Here is a 21,825-nt window from a genome sequence, read left to right on the forward strand (position 1 = left end):
GGGAGGGCGGCCAGAGCGCCGGGGGGAGGGCGGCGAGCCTGGCCGTGGCCCCGCTCTCCCCGGGGGCCGGAGCGCCGCGCCGCCCCCCTCCAGGTGCCGCCCCAAGCACCAGCTTGGTGGGCTGGTGCCTGGAGCCGGCCCTGATGCCATGCCTTAGCACAATGCCTGTCCCTTTGCTCTCTCCTGTCACTATCTGCCTGGGTTCACTCTTCTTTAATCCGTCTCATTTTTGTTCTTGAATCTTTTGTATTCTCTTTTGATCTCTTTTCTTGCAACTCTCCCTTTGGCATACAGTGGTTCTCAACCTTTCCAGACTACTATACCCCTTTCAGGAGTTGGAAGCCTGATCCCCGCCTCCTGGAGCTGAAGCATGTAACTTAGCTTCTTGGAGCCCCTGGTGGCATGGGGCCCCAGGCAATTGCCCTGCTTGCCATGCCCTAACGCCAGCCCTGCACTTGTGACCCCCCCTAAACTGTCCCGCAACCCCCTGGAGGTCGCAACGCCCAGGTTGAGAAACACTGATCTATATGAGTTGATGTACCCACCCACCCCGGAAGACTTCTGCGTACCCCCAGGGGTACATGTACCCCAGTTGAGAACCATTCCTCTAGCAGACTAATAATATAGGCCTGGTCTACACTAACACCCCAATTCGATCTAAGGTACGCAACTTCAGCTACGTGAATAACGTAGCTGAAGTCGACATACCTTAGTTCGAATTTACCGCGGTTCAGACGCGGTCCACACACGGCAGGCAGGCTCCCCCATCGACTCCGCGGTACTCCTCTCGCTGACGTGGAGTACCGCAGTCGACGGCGAGCACTTGCTGGTTCGAATTATCGCGTCCACACCAGACGCGATAAATCGAACCCGGAAGTTCGATTGCCAGCCGTCGAACTACCGCGGTAGTGTAGACAAGCCCATAGAGTCAGATGCAGCTGATTACTAATCCAGGCTGTCACCTTCTGCACATGTTTACATAGCCCTCTGATTTTTTTTATATCTGTGTACTGTTGTCAGTGAAGATTTACTGTTACCAAATACCATATGTCTTCCTTAAGGAGCCATAGTGTTCACCTTAACTTCTGGTTTCTTTGTTGAGTTCTTCTGTATTCACTTAAATCTACTGGAGATGATTCTGACTTTGGGGGGGATGGAACTAGAGCTGGGTGAATAACTGACTTTTTGGTTTGCTGGTAGTTCCAAAACAACTTAAAAAAATTGTTTTGAGTCAAATGAAATGTTTGTTTCCATTTCAAAAGGTTTATTATTATTATTATTTTATTTATTTATTAAAATAAAAATTAAGGAAATTTCAAAACAAGAGTAGTTTCTAATTGAAAAACCAAAACATTTTGAAAATGTTGAAACAAAACATTTTGTTTTTTTCAGAATTTTTTTTTTTGGTTGTTTTTTTTTGTTTGACTGAAACAATTCAGTGACAATTCAGTGCAAAATGTTTTGGTTGACTTGAATCTTCATTTTTCACCCAAAAAAGGTTTGGTCAAAACATTTCACTCAGCTCTAGCTGTAACTAGCTCACCTTCACCTAGAAGAGAAACTCAACACATGAGGGACATGATTCATTACCACATAATTCTGTAGCATTTTTAGTAGCCTTGCTTTGACTAGAGCCAGTGTTGTCTAGTAGTTACAGTAGGGAAGTGTGTGACTGATTCTCTTGTATTCGAGCTCTACTATTGACTCACTCTTTGCACTTGGCCAAGTCACTTACCCACCTCAGTCTCCATTCACATATCTGTATAATGGAGGTTATAATACATCCCATCCCTGTGTTTCACAGGGATGCTGCAAGGTTTAACTAACTAGTGTTTGTAAAGTGCTTTATGGACCCTGAACGGGGAGCATTATATGAATGCTAAGAGTGTATCAAAGCAATTATTGTCCTTTTCATTTTAACAACCTGTTTCATCTTCAGGATACAACAGTCTGACAGGAGGTATATTTTAGTGCCTACTCCCACCCCGTGGGAAAAAAATGTGCTCCACTCTTCTGGAGAGGATGTGTGAGAAGTATCTCAAGATGCTTATGTGTTAAGTCTTCATTCCTTCATTTTAAGTACTGGTCATGTTCCAGACTCTTCTGCAGTCCAATACTCTTACAAGGACCACTCAATTTTGAAGGAATACGTACAATGAATAACACAACTATGTAAAGGAAGTAGGAGCTGGTAATTTTGGAACCTATGTTACCTTTAGTCAGAATTCTTGGGGACAGGAAGTTATTATCAGCCGGCACACGCTGGGAGACTTACTAGATGTATCTGTTACGGGCATTTAGGGAGTATGAAGGGCATGTTATGCTACATTTAATCGTATTTTAAAAGTGAATTTGGGGCTCATGTAAGTTATCCAGTTGAGCTCATCCCTTCATTTCACATAGGCACTGAAGCCAGTAATGACTGCCAGCCAAATGTCCCTCTGCGTATCCAGTGGAAATGGACACGCCTTAGTCCTGGATAGCAAATCTTTTTCAGGTAACGAACAGAAGTAAATAGGGTGTTCCACACCACAGTCTGCATGTGTCTGTTTGATTTAAGGAGCAATTGCTGGAAGTGGCTTCCTCTCCCTTTAACACTGAGAAGGATAATGCCAACTAGGGGTCTCACAGGACCGAGATGTCTGTAAAAGTCATAGCATTTATATCAGCCATTTTGCAGATAGTTTTTGTTTCCCAAAATGTTTCATTCAGTATATCAATGCAGAGCTAAGCAATGACCTGTGACAGACTTTATAATGCAACTGAAGAATGAGCCATATTCAGAGAGTGTCAGAATGATTGTTCTGAGCTTCTGTCCTCTCTCCCTACTTCAGACTCCAAAGAGATGTGGGGCAGAGGGAATGGAGGGGGCTGTGAGGGCTGCAGGATGAAGTATGTTGAAAGAAATTTTGATGGATGCATGAGGTGTGTGCAGGACCTGTGGAGTCAGTCGTGTGGTGTGCCTTGGGGGACGGGGAGTGATGCCAGGAGAGCAGGAGTGTGGGTGACTGGTGGGGATGTGCTGAAGATAGGATGAGAGGAAGGAGGCTGGGTCATTTGTGTGGCTGCCCTGGGGTGATTACCCAGGAGCAGGGGAACACTGGGTGCAGGCAAGGGAGCCAAGAGCTGAGTCTCCTTAGGGCCAGGTGCAGGGCGCTGTACCCAGGTGCAAGTCACACTCCCCTTTCTTATTTTGTGAGAGGAGGCAACTCACTTGCTGAGGATCTGCTGTCCTCTGGGATGCTGTGTCTCTGGGCCACCTGACCTCCGTGCCCAGCCGGCCCCCAGCTCTTGAATAGAGCTGCCCCCAGCCTCCCTGTCCCCTGTGCTCACAGTCTGAGGTTGGCTCCCGGTGCCCATATCGCAGGTTCCCGCCCACATACGCACATAATCTGAGGCTGGTTCCCAACACCCAGACTTCAGGTTGCCTCCCACTCATGCTCACAGTGAGAGGATCTGGCTTACAGCACCCAGATCACAGCCTCCCGCCCTCTTCCAGCTGCACAGCCTGGTGAGTTTGCATGTTTTCCTGTTTGCCTCTCAGCCTTTGTACAGATCAAGGGGAAAGCAAGTAGCTGGGCAGCTGGGCCTGCTCAGGACATTTTTTTGCAGGGCCCCCATAGGAACTAGGAGCAAATTTTCCCCTGCTCTGACCCCAGTGAAGCCGGAGACAAATTTGGCCTTAGCTGTCTCCAGAGCTCACTTGTTTCTGCTTCTCTTTTTCTTGGCAGTAGCTGGAAGCCTGAGTCTTGACTGTATTTTGCTAAGACAGGTTGGTACTGCAAAATAAAGTTCAGTGCAAAGGGGCTGGAGTGAGAGTGGGGGAAATAATAATGCTCATAGGAGCCACAGGTCACATAAGCCTCCCTCAAAGGAATTCGTGGAGATGAATAAAAAGGGAGAAGGTCTTTAACTTGATGTTGTTATTGTTTATTTGTATGGTGCCAGGCATTGGCCTGGCCCTTTACAGTCCATGTGTTACGCATCAGCCTATCGTAGCTAGATCTGGAGGGACAGACACTGTGCACATGATTTTAGGCTGTCATATCGTATGTGTGAAGTGAGGGTTGAATTTCTATCTTGTAATCATATAAACATAACAGTTTGTAAAGGAACAAGTCAACCAGCCCAGCCCCGCTGTATCTGTGTGGCTGTCTAAAGTGGAATTATGAATGATGGTTGAGGATTGGGTGAACAGTGAGACACAGGAAGAGGAATGATGACAATATAATCTGTTCACACTCGGAAGTTTATTACATTACAATAGTTGAAGAAAACAGTCTGAGTCGGTGTACAGGAGTGGAAGCATAAACCTACCTAAAGCTACGTCTACACTATACACCTCTTCTGGTGGTGTGTAGTTTACAGGTAGCTACGTAGTTTACGAAAGGCACACCATAGTGCGCAGCTACACGAGTCAGTGACAGGCTCTGGCAGAGGGAGGCAGTTGGGAAAAGGCATCAGCTGCTCCCCACTGTCAGAGCCTTTCACTGCAGCTAGGGAAGGCTCTGGCAGGGGGAGGCAGGCAGCAAGGAAAGGCTCAGCCTTTTTCCTGCTGCCTGTCCCCCTGCCAGAGCCTCCCCCCCTGCTGGAGTCTTTCCCTGCAGGATCCAGCAGTGGGGAGCTGGCAGCCTTTCCCTGTGGTCCCCCTCCCCCACAGCCAGAGCCTTTTCCTGCACCTGTATCCCAACTACACACTCACACCCTTCAGGATGTCTTTACTCTACTGGCTTAATCCGTGTTTTACCATCTACACTGCTGTTTATACCTCTGCTGGGGGCTAAATGTGTGTGTACACCGCACACTGCTGAAAGAACCCTGCTGTGTAGCTGCGCCCTGTCTATCTTAGGTGTTTCTCTTGTGCCCATCACCATGATATCTAAACACATACCTAACTATGCCCAACATTTAGTCAGTGCAGTAGTAAATTTTACCTGTTTCTGTTCTGTCTCTGGTGGGACCCTGGCATTCTGGATGCCAGATTGTTGCATACATTTTTAAAAGCCATATGAAAAAAATGGGGGCTCAGTTGTGGAACACTCCAATCTCCAGAAAACTGCTCACCCTAGCAATCTCTCTGAGTAAACAGCCAGGGAAGAGAACCACTTTCACTCTGAAGTAATTGGTTACAATTATGTATAACGGGTGAGGACAGTACTGTTGCAAGACATTGTATTGGAGTGATTATGGGCAAAGAGCAGTGGTAACATTTATGTGTTGGATTGGCACACAGGCTTTCAGCCCCTAATCACTCCATGAAAAGATTACTACGGTGCTGTATTTTCAGAAGACAAATACTTCTGTAGAGATTTCAATGATAGGCTGCTATGGCGGATGGTCATATGGCAGGAAAGATATTAGGGTCAGATCCCCAACTGGTGTAAATCATCCTAGCTCCATTGACTTGAAGGGAGTCACACCAATTTACGCCCAGTGGAGGATCTGGCATTTAATAGTTATCTGTCTCTACGTTACACACACTATGACAGTGATTCTCAAACGTTTGTACTGGTGACCCCTTTCACACAGCAAGCCTCTGAGTGTGACCCCCCCCCTTATAAATTAAAAACACTTTTTTATATATTTAACACCATTATAAATGTTGGAGGCAAAGCCGGGTTTGGGGTGGAGGCTGACAGCTCGCGACCCCACCATGTAATTACCTCGCGACCCCTGAAGGCTCCCGACCCCCAGTTTGAGAACCCTGGCACTATGAAAATCTGTCACTTTCTAACCTCAGCACGCATGAAAAAGCACAGACATCCTAAAAAAGTGTTGGGCCCGATCCTGCCCACTTTGTGGCCAGTGTCAATATTCCCCTGGACATCACAGGTGCAAGATCAGGTCCTTTTTTGAACATTATAATAAGATCACTCTTACTGAATGACAACTGTAAAAGTGAGCTGGGGCCAAACAGAATTTTTCAACATTTGTTCCTTGGAATGCGTGCTTTCTGATCAAGCATGAACCTGTCAAAATAACCAACCTAAATGAAATATTTAGAATAGACACTGCAAAGGAATACTGATATGTTGAAATTAACCCTTCAAGTTGTGTTGTATACATTGTACTTGTATGTATCTCACATAGATGTATCTATGCTTTTAGGGATGAATTAGTTTTTGACTGTCTTTCATTTCTTAGCACAGCCACTCCATAGTCACAAATGTTTCTATTTGGTAATGAACTGACTGATAGAAATCAGAGAAGATGTATTATGGTACTGTAGTACTTGAACTTTCATTTGAAAGACCTGGAACCAGGTGTGTTCATGGGCAGTCTTCAAACCAGCTCTCAGCAGTCTCATGTCATGCACGTGGAAAACCTGAAACACACAGAGACAATTCATCTGTATCTCCATCAAGTTGAAAAGTGTGCTGAGCTTCCTGTGTTTGTGGGTAATGGCTTTTTATCTGGTTCATCTAACACCCACATTCTGCTATTGCACTGCTACAGGAGATTGTTCCTGATCACTCCACTGAAAAGCAATCTATTTTTAAACAAAGGGATCCTGGTGGGTTGAAAGCTTTATTTACCAACTTCCTGGATTGCTACATGAACTGTTTAAGCACTAATTTGAAAGGCATCTGCTGGCAGAGAACCCCCTCTGATATCTTCCTTCACATACATCTGTCAGGTGCCACCTCAGGCTAATTTCTCTTTGGCAATAGGCCCCCATAGGATGAAGATACAAATCAAGAACAAAGTGGCCATTGGTTGCTTATTTAGCAATTTTAGTTTTCTGGAGAATTTTCTCTGCCACTAATGCACCTCTCCCATCCCCTCCCATTCTTGCTTCACAGATGACAGGGCTCTTGTCTAGGCCAGAAAGAATTAATTGGGTGCTAATTGGGTAGCACATGCACATAAAGTGATTGTTGGAGGGTAATATGGAGGACAGAGCAGTGTGACTACAGTTCAGTGTACATTTGAATAAGGGCAAGGGGACAAAGACTGTCTAAGGCCTTGTCTACAAGGGTGTTTTGTACCAGTGCAAGTCACAGTTTGCACCAGTGCAGCACACTTACGCTAGGGGTTTGCACTCGTGCAGCTACATTGGTGTAAAAAATCCTAGTGTAGAAAAGCCCTCAATTTAAATCATCCCAAACAATAGCTGCAGACAAATAGAGAAAGGAAACATTGGGCCAAACCCTCAGCCGATGTCAGTCAGATGGAGCTAGGCTGATTTATAGCAGCTGAGGCTCTGGCTCCTTCTGTTTTAAATAGTGCTACATTTACAAATAAATATTTTAAAACACATTGAAACTGATGGACCGCTGCCCGTAAACTCTCCTGCTTTTCCCACTGACAGAAGTGCTGTATGAGCTTCCTGCAGGCCTGCTCTAGGACACTTCTTGTCAGAATGACAGCTAGCAGGTGCTTGGGTGCTAAATTAGTTGTGTTTACAGCAAATTGGAGTGAGGCTGGAATGTTTGAAAGACACTAGAGATGTACTCGATTGCACACATGAGGAAATCAAGTCAACAAAGTGGCAGCTAGGGATATTTTTGTACCTACATCAAGCAGCAACTGAGGGAATGAAATTTAGCTCTTGACTCAAAGAGAGGGTTCAGAGGGAATCCCTCATCTCCTTACACAGTAAGGCCAGGATTTGGAGGCAAAGAGGACAAGACTCCCATATTGGGAATAAACAGAGCATGAAAGAATAGAAGTTCAATTTCATCCTTTGTGCAACTCTATTGTAGTCACTAGAGTTATTGCCAAATACAAGGGTTGATCCTTGTGTGAGGACCACCAAGGAATTGGAACTGTAGGCCTAATTCACCACAGCAATACTCCAGTTTTACACTGATGCAACTTGACTGGTTTCAGTGGAGTCACACGAGTGCTAAACAGGAGTAATGCAGTGGTGAACTAGGCCTTGTATTCTTATGTCTCAATGTAATATCACCTTCTGACCCTTCTTAAGGGTCTTTCTATCTAGGGTGACCAGATGTCCTGATTTTATAGGGACAGTCCTGATATTTGGGGCTTTTTCTTATATAGGCTCCTATTACCCCCCACCCCCGTCCCAATTTTTCACACTTGCTGTCTGGTCACCCTATTTCTATCTGAATCCAAAATCCCGCTGGAACTTTAGAGCCAATAATAAATGACTTAAAGGGTTTCCTAAAGTCCTCATTTATCTCTTGCCCATCCAGAATGTAAGTAGTCCACAGGATTTATCTTTGACAGTTATACTTGCACAGCTATCTTTGAACAGCCCATCCTGCCCATCCATTGTAGATCAGTGGAGAAGGAGAAAGTGTACACAATGTCCAAATGTTATGTGCAGTAGTTCACACACTCCTCCATTTGCAGTTTTTTAAAATTCACACACACATTCTACAAATTCATCACTGTATTTACTATGAAAGTTCAGTTATCTTGGAAGCATTGTCATGTGTAGGAGTATAGTTAGCTGAGGGCTACAACCCATTTAAGTTAATGGATCAGTCCTTAAAGGTTGCTCACATTTGTTAATATTTTACGTTAGCAAATAGTTAAATAGCTCTCCAGAATGAATGGTCAGCTGGGAGATTCAAAGAAATTATTTCTTGTTTTGTTTTGAAATTACTTTGGTTGGGTGGCACTTTCCATTTTACAGTATTCAGAATGTTGACACACTTCCCACCCAGTTTGTAGAAAAAATTCTCTCAGAAAAAGGCTTCAATTTCCTTTTTTCTTTTCTTTTTTGCTTTTAAAGGATCTGTCAACAGCTGTGAAATGTGAATGTATTTTAGCCTGCTGAGCTCAAGTTACCAAGACGTAATTTTCTGTAAGTAAATTTGACCTGTCAGAATTCTTTGTCTAAAGCAATAATTTGGATCTGGGTATTATTTTGTAAGGGAGATTTTTCCATCTTGTGGGCAGATAATTTGGACCCTCGTCAAACAAATGTTAAACTCAGCTTCTATGTATTGTAAAAGGTAATCAGAGGGTTCCTATGCTGTAGAACAGGGGTTCTCAAACTATGGGTTGGAACCCCTCAGGGGATCGTGAGGTTATTACATGGGGGGGGGTCATGAGCTGTCGGTCTCCAACCCAAACCCCGCTTTGCCTCCAGCATTTATAATGGTGTTAAATATATAAACAAGTGTTTTTAATTTATAAGGGGGGGTCACACTCAGAGGCTTCCTATGTGAAAGGGGTCACCAGTACAAAAGTTTGAGAATTAGTGCTGTAGAAGGATACTGTTGCTATGTGAAATTTGATGGTAAGTGCGTTGTTTCAGTTCACATCTCGACTGAGCCATACTTTAAAGTTTCAGGATTGACCCGAACCACCAAGCAACCCAAATGGCCAATTTTTGTCTGATTTCAGTTTGAAATCATCAAATTTCATGTGGTTTGATTGAAACCATTAATCTTCCCTAGAAAATGTGAGGTGCAGGAGTTCCTGCTTTCTCCAAAATGTTTATAAACTTAAGCTGAGTGTTAAGTTTGCTAGGAACCCAAACCCAGGGGAAATGTTGCATAGTTTGCGGTTTCATAGCAAAAGGTTCACACAATTCCAATGCTGAAACCAACATACTGTTCTTGTATTAGAGTTTCATTTCGTTAACTTTCATATCATTATATTTCAGGTAAATAAATGCAGTTTTTATAAAGGAGAAAGAATCATAGGATCAATTTCTTTTTTTCATTTCCAGTGCATCATAGCATCTCTGTTTGCAGATGTCAGAGAGAGAGATGGATAAATAATAGATTTTTCTGTTTGCTGGCAATTAAAAAAATGTTTTTGGTCAATTTGAAAAGAAATGTTTTGAAATTTTTGGTGAATTAAAAAGTTGAAAAAATCATTTTGAGTCAAACAACCTGTTTTCATTGAGTTTCAAATGTTTCATTTCAATTTTGACCATTTTTTGTTTTGGATTGTTTCCTTTTTAAGTTAAAGGAAAATGCGGGGGCGGAGGGTAGAAGTAATTTCAAATTAAAAAATCATAACTTTTGTTCTTGTTTTTTTGGATTAAAAAATAAAAAATTGCGTTTTCTTTTCAGGCAAAAGAATTTGACAAAATTGACATGAATTTGCAAAGGTTTTGGTATCAGAGGGGTAGCCATGTTAGTCTGGTTCTGTAAAAAGCGACAAAGAGTCCTGTGGCACCTTGTAGACTAACAGACGTATTGAAGCATAAACTTTCGTGGGTGAATATCCACTTCGTCAGACACAATGGGTATTCACCCATGAAAGCTTATGCTCCAATACGTCTTTTAGTCTATAAGGTGCCACAGGACTCTTTGTAACTTTTTACAAAGGTTTTGGTGTCACTGAATCTGCAGTTTTCACCACACAAAAAAAAACTTTCACACAAAAAATATGCCCATACACTATCTAGAAACAGAAAATTTAACCCGGCCTCACAAAATAGCACATATTTGAGTGCCATTACTCCTAAACTGAGTGTTTGGAGTGAAAATCACTCCCGTGCAGAAGGCCAGCACAAGATCTGTGCTCCACTCAAGTCCTACTTAAGCCCTCAAAATAAGGCTCAAGTAGCGTGTAAGACCTGCATAAACCTTGTGCTGGCCCAGGAGCAAATTTTACCCTTGATGTAAATGAATAAAATACAGTACATGGCTAAAAAAATCCCATTTAAATCAGAAGAGCCTGTGTAAATGGACCACTCTGTTTTCATATAATTAAAACTGTATAAAGAACTGACAGCTCCTATATTATTACAAGATTACCATCAGTGAAGTCACCTTGAACTACAATACCTGCTATTCAAAAAGTCTAAGGGCATAATACAATAAGGAATGTTTGTTTTAATTTATTACAAAAGCTAAATTATGCCTTGTACTAAGATTAAAGTGACATGTCAGTTATATTGTCTGGTTAGGGAGACTTGCATATTGCAATCCTGATACATTGTTCTTATCCACTGAAAGGATTTACTGGACAGGATGTCTGGTATTGAGACTCTAAAGGGGGAAATGATCATTAAGCTTCTTGTGTAAAACTCTCAATCAAAATAGGATTGATTACCAAAAATCTTTGATTCCTTGTGCCAAAGTGATTTGATTGCACTCTATATGGCAGTATTCCTGATTTGCAAGGATGTCACCAGAGGTCAGCTTAACTATCCAGCAAAACTCTCAATTGCATGGTGGCTTTCTTTGAGAAGGGCTCTGTGAATCAGTGACAGGAGGGTGGTTGTTTTTTGTTTTACTGGAGGTAAGGTGGGCAAAGGGAAGCACTTTTCATCACCAGCCCCTAGGAGCTCCTGCACTGGAGGTTGCTGCCTCTTTCTTCTGTCACCTGCTGTTTTCACAGCTGCCTCCTGGCTTTTCCACTCCCTATTCTCCCCCAACCTCTGTTTTACTGCAGCACAGTGGGGAAACAGACAGAGAGAGCAGTAGTAATTTATTTAGGATGTTTGTACTTACATAGTAAACATGACTATAAATTGACACATTAAGGGACAGGTCCTCAGCTGATGGAAATTGAAATTGAATACATCTTCACTAAATGTAATAGATTTATGCCAATCTACACCAACTGATGATGGGGTCTGAAATATTTTGTTTCCAAGTTCAGCATTCTCCCATGCAGGGCCGGCTCTAGGCACCAGCAAAGCAAGCAGGTGCTTGGGGCGGCAAATTTGCAGGGGCGCAAGAATCCAGCATGACAGCTGAGAACCAACAGGGAGCCCTGGGAGCTGTAGTTCCTTGGTTAGCTCCCTGCGTATAGAGCCAGCCCTGGAGCAGGGAAAGAACTACATTTCCCAGCATTCCCTTGGCCGCAATTAACAGGAAAGGGAGGGGGAAGGAGTGTAGAACTGAAACCTCATGCTACAGCTTGCTGTGAATGGTAGGGACAGAGCCAGCTCTAGGTTTTTGGCTGCCCCCCACCTCAGCCCTGGGCTCCCCCCGCCCCCCCGTGTTGCCCGCTCCCCGCCCCCCCCTGCACCTGCACCCCCTGCTGCCCCAGCTCTGGCCCCCACCTGCACCTCCTGCCGCCCCAGCCCTGGGCTCTCCCCCAAAGAAAGAATTGGGTGGACTAAATGGACATTGCACCTCTCTATCTGAAGCCTAGCAAGGCAGGTACGTGGATCCCACTAGAATTTAAAATGAAAAGTAAGGGAGGGGAGGCTCTACTAGACTGGGCAGCTTTAGATACAGTACCAGGCACGTAGGAGGATTGACACTTCTGAGCCATGGAAGCAGAAATTGACTTTTCTTTTCCAGATTTAGCTAATATTCAGAAAGGGAATCCAGCACCTGCCTTCCAGATTTGAACACCCTCAAAATTCAGGAGTGCTCAAGCTCAATTTGGGCAGCTGTTACTTCATTTCTCCCAAATCAAATATACTGATCCACTGTAACTTGCTGTAGGAAAAAGTAGAATAAATTGAGCAAGAAATGCTTCCCAGTGGTTATTAGGACTGGAATTGCTATTTTCAACAGCCATTGCTTTTTATTATTATTATTATTATTATTTTTAAGTTTTAGTTTTATTTGTTTAAAAGGAAGACAGTGATATTGCATTGGCAAATTCCCCATAGAAACAAAGAATGGAACAAAAGAATAATAAAGGCACCTCAACTTTTCCTCATTTATGTAGGACAGTCTTATAATATGCATCCAGATATCCTCCAATCACACAAGCTGAAAATTGTTCCACTTCACTGCAGTTCTGTAACCATATGGGAACCAATCCTGTCTGTGTTCTGTGCACATCCAAAATTCCTGCTGAATGACCCGCCCTGGGAGCGAGTTACCAGTGACCCAGGGCTGGGGCGGCAGGGGGGAAGGGGGCAGCCAAATTCTTTTGCTTGGGGCAGCAAAAAACCTAGAGCCGGCCCTGCTCTCATGAAATAGTTTTCTCCTCTCAGAAAGGAAAGCAGACAGGATATTTATCAGTTGTACAGAATTATTGCCACATTGGGTTTTAAAAGTGTACCTGGCTTTTATGTTTTTCTAGAAATCACCACTTCAGAAAAGAAAGAGTGACGGAAGAAGATGGCAACGCTGTCTAATGATACAGCACTGAATTCACTCCTCTCCAAAGTATTACAAGAATATGTAGACCGGACAAATAACTCTGCATCTTCTCAGGCTGGAAAACCCAGTGACAATCTGGAAATCATCTATGTGCTCTTGTTGCTTGGTTTCTTTGGCTTTTTCACATTTGGAATAATGCTTAGCAACATCCGCTCCAAAAAGCTTGAGCACTCAAACGACCCATACAATGTGTACATTGAAACAGATATTTGGCATAAGCTGGATGAGGCAAATTTTCATGCAAAAATTGTGGGAAGTTATAAATCGTGCTGTGTGTTTGAGAACCAGCTTGCTGTGGAGCAACCTATTAATCAGATTCCTCAGGTGAAGTCTTCATAGAGAAATGGGAGAAAAGATGGTCTGTTAACTTTACAGGTATAGAGCCAGATCTTCACCTGGTACAAATGGAAGTAGCTCATGGCCCATCGGTGCAAAATAATTTTGCATGTAGAACAAAAAATCTCTTTCTGCATAGCATCTACCATGATGTGGTAGCACTGCATTTCATGCACTCCTTGTTCCATGAAATTGGACAATTGTGCTGCAAAGCTTTCAACCTTGAATATCAGGTTGCAGTAATCTCTGGGTAGGTCTACACTTACCTCCGGGTCCGGCGGTAAGCAATCGATCTTCTGGGATCAATTTATCGCGTCTTGTCTAGATGCGATAAATCGATCCCGGATCGATCCCTGAAGTGCTCGCCGTCGATGCCGGTACTCCAGCTCAGCGAGAGGAGTACGCGGCATCGACGGGGGAGCCTGCCTGCCGCGTCTGGACCCGCGGTAAGTTCGAACTAAGGTACTTCGACTTCAGCTACATTATTATTAAGTTGCGTACCTTAGTTCGAAGTGGGGGGTTAGTGTGGACCAGGCCTCTAAGATCAAGAACAGTAGGAGCCAGATCCTCACATGGTGTAAATCAGCATCACTGCATTGTTCTCACCAATGAGGCTAGTTTAAAAAGTGGTTTATACTTTGAGGCTGCATCACATATTCTTACAATGATCAAAATTTAGAATCTGCTGGTAGCATTTGTAGTAACCTGCATGATTAAAACAAGAATTCATCTAGCACAAGCTAGAAATGTTAACAATCAAGTAGCATCTAGGCAATTCCTCCCTTTCAAAAGATGGAAGAAGCTGATCAATAGAGCTGGTTGAAATTTGTCATTCAAAAAATGTTTGAAGGAAAAACAATCTTGTTACTAAATGAAAAATTTTGTGGAAGATTTTTGTTTCTTTCCAAGTTTTCCATGGTTTTCATGAAAATCTGAGAAAAAAATTGGTTTCCAGTTTTGCATGTAAAAAAATCAGAAAATTATGCTGTGAAAAATGTAAATAAAATTTTCCAACTGACTCTACAGATCAACCCTGCTCTGTACTTTCTCCCTCATGAAGAAAGATTATGCACGAGGGATGAAATTCACCCAACTGCACAAGGTGAGCACAAAGTCTGTGCATCACTTATGTTCCACTTACATGCTATTTTGATGGGATTTAAGTGGTGTGTAGATCTTGTGCTGCCAGTGCACAGGGTGAATTTCATGCTATGTGATGAGTTTGTTTAGCAAACCTCTGATATTTAAGCCCCAATTCAGCGATGCACTTACAAACGTGCTTAACTTACAAACTTGCTTAACTTCAAGCTTGTGAGTAGTTCCATAGAATGCTCCAAAATAGCAGTTTCACATTCAGTAAATTTCCTTTATTACACAGTGGCCAAAGCGCAGCCCAGCTGATGGCAAGAAGATTTTTCTACCTGTCCAGTGCCATTTGTTTGGTACTGAGTCAAGCTGAAATGCGTCAGCTGAACTCAGCAACTTTGGGAAGGGGAAAACCTAAAAGAAACAGCAGGAAGCATTTCTTGTCTCTGCGAAAACAGGGGAATGTGCCCTCCCCAGGCAACGCATGCTCAAAAATAGGGATCTCGGCACCTCACCTCTGTGCCTGGTCTCAAAGGAGCATGGTCTGAGCAAAAATGCCGTTTCAGCATATACAGTTTCTGGTTCAAAATTTCTTATAATTAAGGTGAGGTGGGAAGACAGTCCCCCTGGGTCGGGGTAGCTTGTGTAAAGAGCCACTTCAGTTGCAGAGACAAGTAGGCAGGGGGCTGGAAAGATAAGTGCAGCACCACAGGATGTGCCACACCACATACTTGGAAGACATATTGCTGTAATTCACTGACTGTTCTCTTTCTAAGCTTAGGTCCTCCTTAAAGCCCGACATTGTCATTAGAAATCATCATACTATTAAAAATATTGCTTGTGCTATTAGTGTTTGTGCTTATTGTGCTACCAACAATAGCGGAAAATAATTGGTGGAGATTGTCAAAGCAGTTTAGGGGATTTAGACAAGTACCTTCCATTAATGTGAGTGGAAGGTGTATGTTTTATGTGCCCTAGACTGCTCTAAGAATCTCAGTCATTGTTATTATCTGGTTCACTTTTTCTAGAACAAAGCAACGTATCCAAACACCCTTCGACTCTGGGGAGAAGAGCCTTCATGGCTTGGAACTTTTCTTCTTAGTGCCATTTATGCTGTTTATTTATTTTTTGAATTTCCCTCAGCTTGAACAAATGAAAACAGGCTAAGCAGTTTTGCTTTCTAGTTCTCCTGCAGAAGGCCTGTACTGTACAGTTTAGAGTGAAGTGTTGCTGGGAAATGTTTAAACCTGAACAAAAACCAACTAAAACATTTTAACAAATACTATTAATGTTAGCTTTTGTTGAAAGTTTTTTAAACAAATAACTCCCCCCACCTAAGTTTTGGCCCTAAACTACATGACAGTGTCCTTGTTAAAAAGAATGTACATTACTTGCAATATAATTATTAGTGGTGAAGGTGACTGACATTTTTAGTTATTATATAACTTCTATGTTGTTTTAAAACTATAATTTTCTTTATTTATAAAAGGGGGGAATACAATTTTATAGTAATTATTTCTTCTATAGAGGAGCTATTAATTGGCTTTTCAATGGTGGTGTAAAAGTGTACCATAGACTTGGAACGTAAACTTTTATTCTTATAATTTTTTTCCAGTTTGTTTTGTGAAAATCATTTTCCTTTTTACAAACTCAATAAACTGTGTAATTACAAAACTGTGGTGTAGCCTCAGATGTCATTCCTCATAAGATCATAGAATCATAGAATTGTAGGACTGGAAGGGACCTTGAGAGGTCATCTAGTCCAGTCCCCTGTACTCATGGCAGGACTAAGTATTATCTAGACCATCCCTGTATTATCTAGACCATTATCTAGACAGGTGTTTGTCTAACCTGCTCTTAAAAACCTCCAATGATGGAGATTCCACAACCCCCCTGGGCAATTTATTCCAGTGCTTAACCACTCTGACAGTTAGGAAGTTTTTCCCAATGTCCAACCTAAACCTCCCTTACTGCAATTTAAGCCCATTGCTTCTTGTCCTATCCTCAGAGATTAAGGAGAATAATTGTTTTCCTTCCTCCTTGTAACAACCTTTTATATACTTGAAAACTGTTATCATGTCCCTTCTCAGTCTTAAAGAAAAAAAATATATGGAGCTATACCTATCTCATAGAACTGGAAGGGACCCTGAAAGGTCATCGAGGCCAGCCCCCTGCCTTCACTAGCAGGACCAAGTACTGATTTTTACCCCACATCCCTAAGTGGCCCCCTCAAGGATTGAACTCACAACCCTGGATTTAGCAGGCCAATGCTCACAAACCCAATTTTTTTCCCAATCTTCCCTCATAGATCATGTTTTCTAGACCTTTAATCATTTTTGTTGTTCTTCTCTGGACTCTCTCCAATTTTTCTACATCTTTCCTGACATGTGGCATCCAGAACTCAACACAATACTCCAGTTAGACCTAATCAGTGTGCATTAGAGAGGAAGAATTACTTCTCATGTCTTGCTTACAACACACCTGCTAACACATCCCAGAATGATGTTTGCTTAAGAGTTATGTAAAAGTCTGTTTCTGTTTGAATAACTATTTACCGACCTCTTGCTTTCAGTTTTCGAGCATATTCAGCAGTGTCATAGCTAAGCACCTTTTATATCTTCCTTATAAGTATAATTATAGGCTGTATAATGTAAGGGAGAAATAATGATGTCATAGGCCAGATCGCTGGCTGGTGTAAATGAATTACCCCAGGGTGAGGATCTGGCCCAACTTTATATGGAGGCAAATACCCAATTGGTTCATCTTTTACATGCACATCACACACAGTTTTAACAATGTTTGTAAAAAAAAAAATATCCAGTTAATTAAGGATTTACCCCAAGGCAGAGCTCTCCACACCATAGGAACTCTGTTACCAAGTAGTACTATGGGCTTGTCTACACTTACAGCGCTGCAGCGGCACAGCTACACCTCTGTAGGGATCCGTGATGATGCTACCCACGCAGACGGGAGAGCTTCTCCCATTGGCGTACGTACCCGACCTCCCCGAGAGGCGGTAGCTATGTTGATGGGAGAAGCCCTCCCGTCCACACAGCGCTGTCTACACCGGGGTTAGGTTGGTATAACTATGTTGCTCAGGATTTTCCACACCCTGAGCGACAAGGTCATAGTGACACACATTCCTAGTGTAGCCCAAGCGTATGGGGGAAGATGCAGGAAGAGTGAGCGTGGGGGAGGGTGTGGAGGTGGATGGAGCAGGCTTGCCTCCGCATTCCCTGTAATCTGTGGACGGGGGTTCCGAATGTGATGGCATGGAGAAGGAGCAAGGGAGATTGGACTAGATTCCACCAGATCATAATTTAGCTTAAAAGCTGGGCTGAACTCTTTGTGAGTACATGAAACCTAACACATGTTGAGAGCTAACACCTGTGAACCAGACTGCAGTCTCTGCACTTCAAAACATCATGTAGGTCTTGTAAACTTAACTCCAACTTCCTCTATCATTAATCACTGACTAATTCAGGGTGCATGATGCTACAGCCTTAATTGCTCATGAATATTTAACAGAAGCAAGACGAGTAACACTTATGGATGTGCAATCAGCTCATAGGCTGGTCATAGTTGCACAGACAAAAAACCACCAACAACAAAAATATTGTTATAAATATCATTAACTAGCACTCACATTTCCTGGCATCCTGCCATGTTGGTGAGTACTGGTGAGCTGAAAAAGAGGCTACAGTCATTGGATACATTATTTGTTGTATATTATTTAATCAACACTTTTTAACTTAGTAGAATGGGAATTGATGTCCGCAGGGACAGACTGGATAGACTAGTCAAGAGGGGAATAAACTAATAACAGAATAAGAGGGTAAAACAGAGGGAAGATCTGAGTACTCATTTAGCACAGAATCAAGATGTTGAGAACAAAATTAATCAAGGAACCAAAGAACATGAAAAGAAGAAATTCTTGAATTATCTATACACCAATTCTAGGAGCCTGGCTAACAAATAAGAGGAACTGGAATTGGTTATTTATGAGCATAAATTCAGTCTAGCTGGTATTACTGAAACCTGGTGAAATGACTCTTACAGTTGGAATGTTAAAACCAATGGTTATAACTTATTTAGGAAGGACTGAGTGGGCAAAAGGGCAGAGTGAATGGCACTCTATGTAAAAAACAGCATTACCTGTTTGTGAGTCATTGATAACTCAGGAGAAAATAATCTTGAATGCTTATGGATCAATGTCCTAACAGATAAAGCACAAGATGGGGTATTAGTTGGTGTCTGCTACAGACCATCAAATCATGCTAGGGAACAGGATCTCCTTACACACCTATCTATAATGAAAGAAAGCTGCATGATCAAGGGAACGTCAATTTGAGTGACATATGTTGGAGGCCTCTTGCTCCAGTAATAAGAAATTCTCAATATAGATGACAATTTACTAACTCAAAAACTGTTGCAACCAACACAGGGGACTTCTATATTAGACCTGATCTTAATAGGTAGAGAAGAACTGATCTCAGAACTAAAAATTAATGATAGCCTACATACACATGATCCTGACTTGATCACATTTTTAATGTGCAAACAGAATAAAGTTCAAACCAGTAATATATATACTTGGTACTTTAAAAGGGCCAGTTTCACAAAGCTGAAAACAATTATGAACCATATTAGCTGAGAGGAAATATTTAATCAGAAAAATGTGAATGATAACTGGGAACTGTTTAAGAAGTCACAAAAAAGGAAGAAGGCCTTATTGGATAAAAAACTGACCTATCTTAGAGGCGAGTGAAAGCAGCTATGAAAAATAAAACTAAATAACAAATGGAAGAAGGGGGAAGCTGATAGTAGTGACTATAAATCAGAAGCTAGGAATTGTAGTACATTGATAAGGGAAGAAAAGGGACACAAGGAGAAATCTATGGCCAGCAGAGCTAAGGACAAGGAGTTTTTATAAGTGTATATAACAAAAAGAAAAAAATCCTGACAATGGTATTGGTCCATTACTAGAAGGAAATAGTAGAATTATGAATAATAATGCAGTAAAGTAGGAAAAGTTCAATAAATATTTCTGTTCTGTATTTGGGAGGGGGGGGGGAAAGATGATGCAGGCTCATCATATGATGGTGATAACATTCTTTCCAGTCCCCTACTGTCTCAGGAGGATGTTAAATATCATCTATTAAAGTTAGACATTATTCACTCATCAGGTCCCAAGAACATACATCCAAGAGTTTTAAAAGAGCTGGCTGAGGCACTCACTGGACTGTGTTTGATTTTCAATAAGTCTGAGAACATTAGGGAAGTTCCAGATGACAGTTAATCTTGAGCCAATATTTAAAATAGCTAAATGGCATGACAGACTGATAGGTAATTATAGGCCTATCGGTCTTACATCAATCCTAGGCAAGATAATGGAGTGGCTGATATGGGACTTGATTAATAAAGAATTAAAGCAGGATAATGAAAATCAACACTGGTTTATGTAAAATAGATCTGTCACACTAACAATATCTTTTTTTAAAACAGAGGTGGGCAAAATTTTTGGCCTGAGGGCCACATCTGGGCATGGAAATTGTATGGCGGGCCATGCATGCTCACGAAATTAGGGATTGGGGTGCGGGAGGGGGTGAGGGCTCCAGCTGGTGGTGCAGGCTCTAGGGTGGGGCCAGAATGAGGAGTTCAGGGTGCAGGAGGGGGCTCTGGGCTTGGGCAGGGGGTTGGGATGCGAGAGGGGGTGAGGGGTCTGGATGGAGGTGCTGGCTCTGGGATGGGGCCACGGATGAGGGGTTTGGGGTGCAGGAAACGGCTGTGGGCTGGGGGTGGAGCAGAGGGTTTCAGTGTATGGGAGGGAGCTCAGGGCTGAGGCAGGAGGTTGGGGTGTGGGAGGGAGTACGGGCTCTGGGCTGGAGTTCAGGATGCGGGAGGGGGGTCCAGGCTGGGGCAGGGGGGTGGGGTGTGTGGGGAAGTGAGGGCTCTGGTTGGGGGTGCAGGCTCTGGGGTGGGGCTGGGGATGAGGGGTTTGGGGTGCAGGAGGATGCTCCAGGCTGGGACTGAGAGGTTCAGAGGATGGGAGGGGGATCAGGCCTGGGGCAGGGGATTGGGGCATGGGAGGATGTCAAGCAGCTCCTGGAAGCAGTGGCATGTCCCCCCTCCGGCTCCTATGCGGAGGCACGGCCAGTCAGCTCTGCGTGCCGCCCCATCCACAGGTACCTCCTCCGCAGTTCCCATTGGCCATGGTTCCTGGCCAATGGGAGTTGCAGAGCTGGTGCTTGGGCCGGGGGAAGCATGCGGAGCTTCCTGGCTGCTCCTACACATAGAAGCCAGAGTGGGGACATGCCGCTGCTTCCAGGAGCCACGCGGAGCCATGGAAGCTCGAGGGCCAGATTAAAAGGTCTGACGGGCTGGACGCAGCCCGTGGGCCGTAGTTTGCCCATCCCTGTTTTAAAATGAGGTTACAAGTTTGGATGATAAAGATAATAGTGTTGATGTAATTTAATTAGATTTTTGTAAGGTGTTTGACTTGATACCGCACACATTTTTGATTAATAAAAATAGAACAATATAAAATTAACATGACACACAGGTATCTGTTGTTGGCCCTACACTATTTAACATTTTTATTAATTACCAGGTAGAAAACATAAAATCATCACTGATAAAGTTTGCAGATGACACAAAAATTGGAGCAGTGGTAAATCTGGATCGCTTGGTAAACTGGGCACAAGCAAACAATACGCATTTTAATATGGGTAAGTGTAAATGTTCAGTGACTTTGAAAAAGATTTTGGGGTCCTGGTGGATAATCAACTGAACATGGGCTCCCAGGGTGACACAGTGGCCTAAAGGGCTAATGCAATAAACGGGGGAATCTCAAGTAGGAGTAGAGAGATTTTACCTCTGTATTTGGCACTGTTGTTACTGCTGCTGAAATCCTGTGTCCTGCTCTCATTTCCACAAATCAAGAAGGATGTTGAAAAATTGTAGAGGATTTAAAGAATAGCCATAAGAATGATTAAAGGATTAGAAAACATACCATATAGTGATAGACTCAAGGAGCGCAGTCTAATTAGTCTAAGAAAGAGAAGGATGAGGGGTGATGGTTCTAGTCTATAAGTACGTACAGGGGGAACAAATATTTAATAGTGGGCTCTTCAATCTAGCAGAGAAAGGTATAACTTGATCCAATGACTGGAAGTTGAAGCTAGACCAGTTCAGAGTAAGGTGTAAAGTTTTAACAGTGAGAGTAATTAACCATTGGAACAACTTATCAAGGGTTGTGGTGGATTCCTCATCACTAACCATTTCAAAATGAAGATTGGATATATTTTCTAAAATTATTTTTTCTAGGAATTATTTGGAGAAGTTCTGCGGTTTGTTTTATTCAAACTAGATGATCACAATGGTCCCTTCTGCCCTT

This window comes from Terrapene carolina, unplaced genomic scaffold (genome assembly GCF_002925995.2).
Source record: "Terrapene carolina triunguis isolate 2854851 unplaced genomic scaffold, T_m_triunguis-2.0 Scaffold30, whole genome shotgun sequence".
In the NCBI taxonomy this organism is placed as follows: Eukaryota; Metazoa; Chordata; order Testudines; family Emydidae; genus Terrapene; species Terrapene triunguis.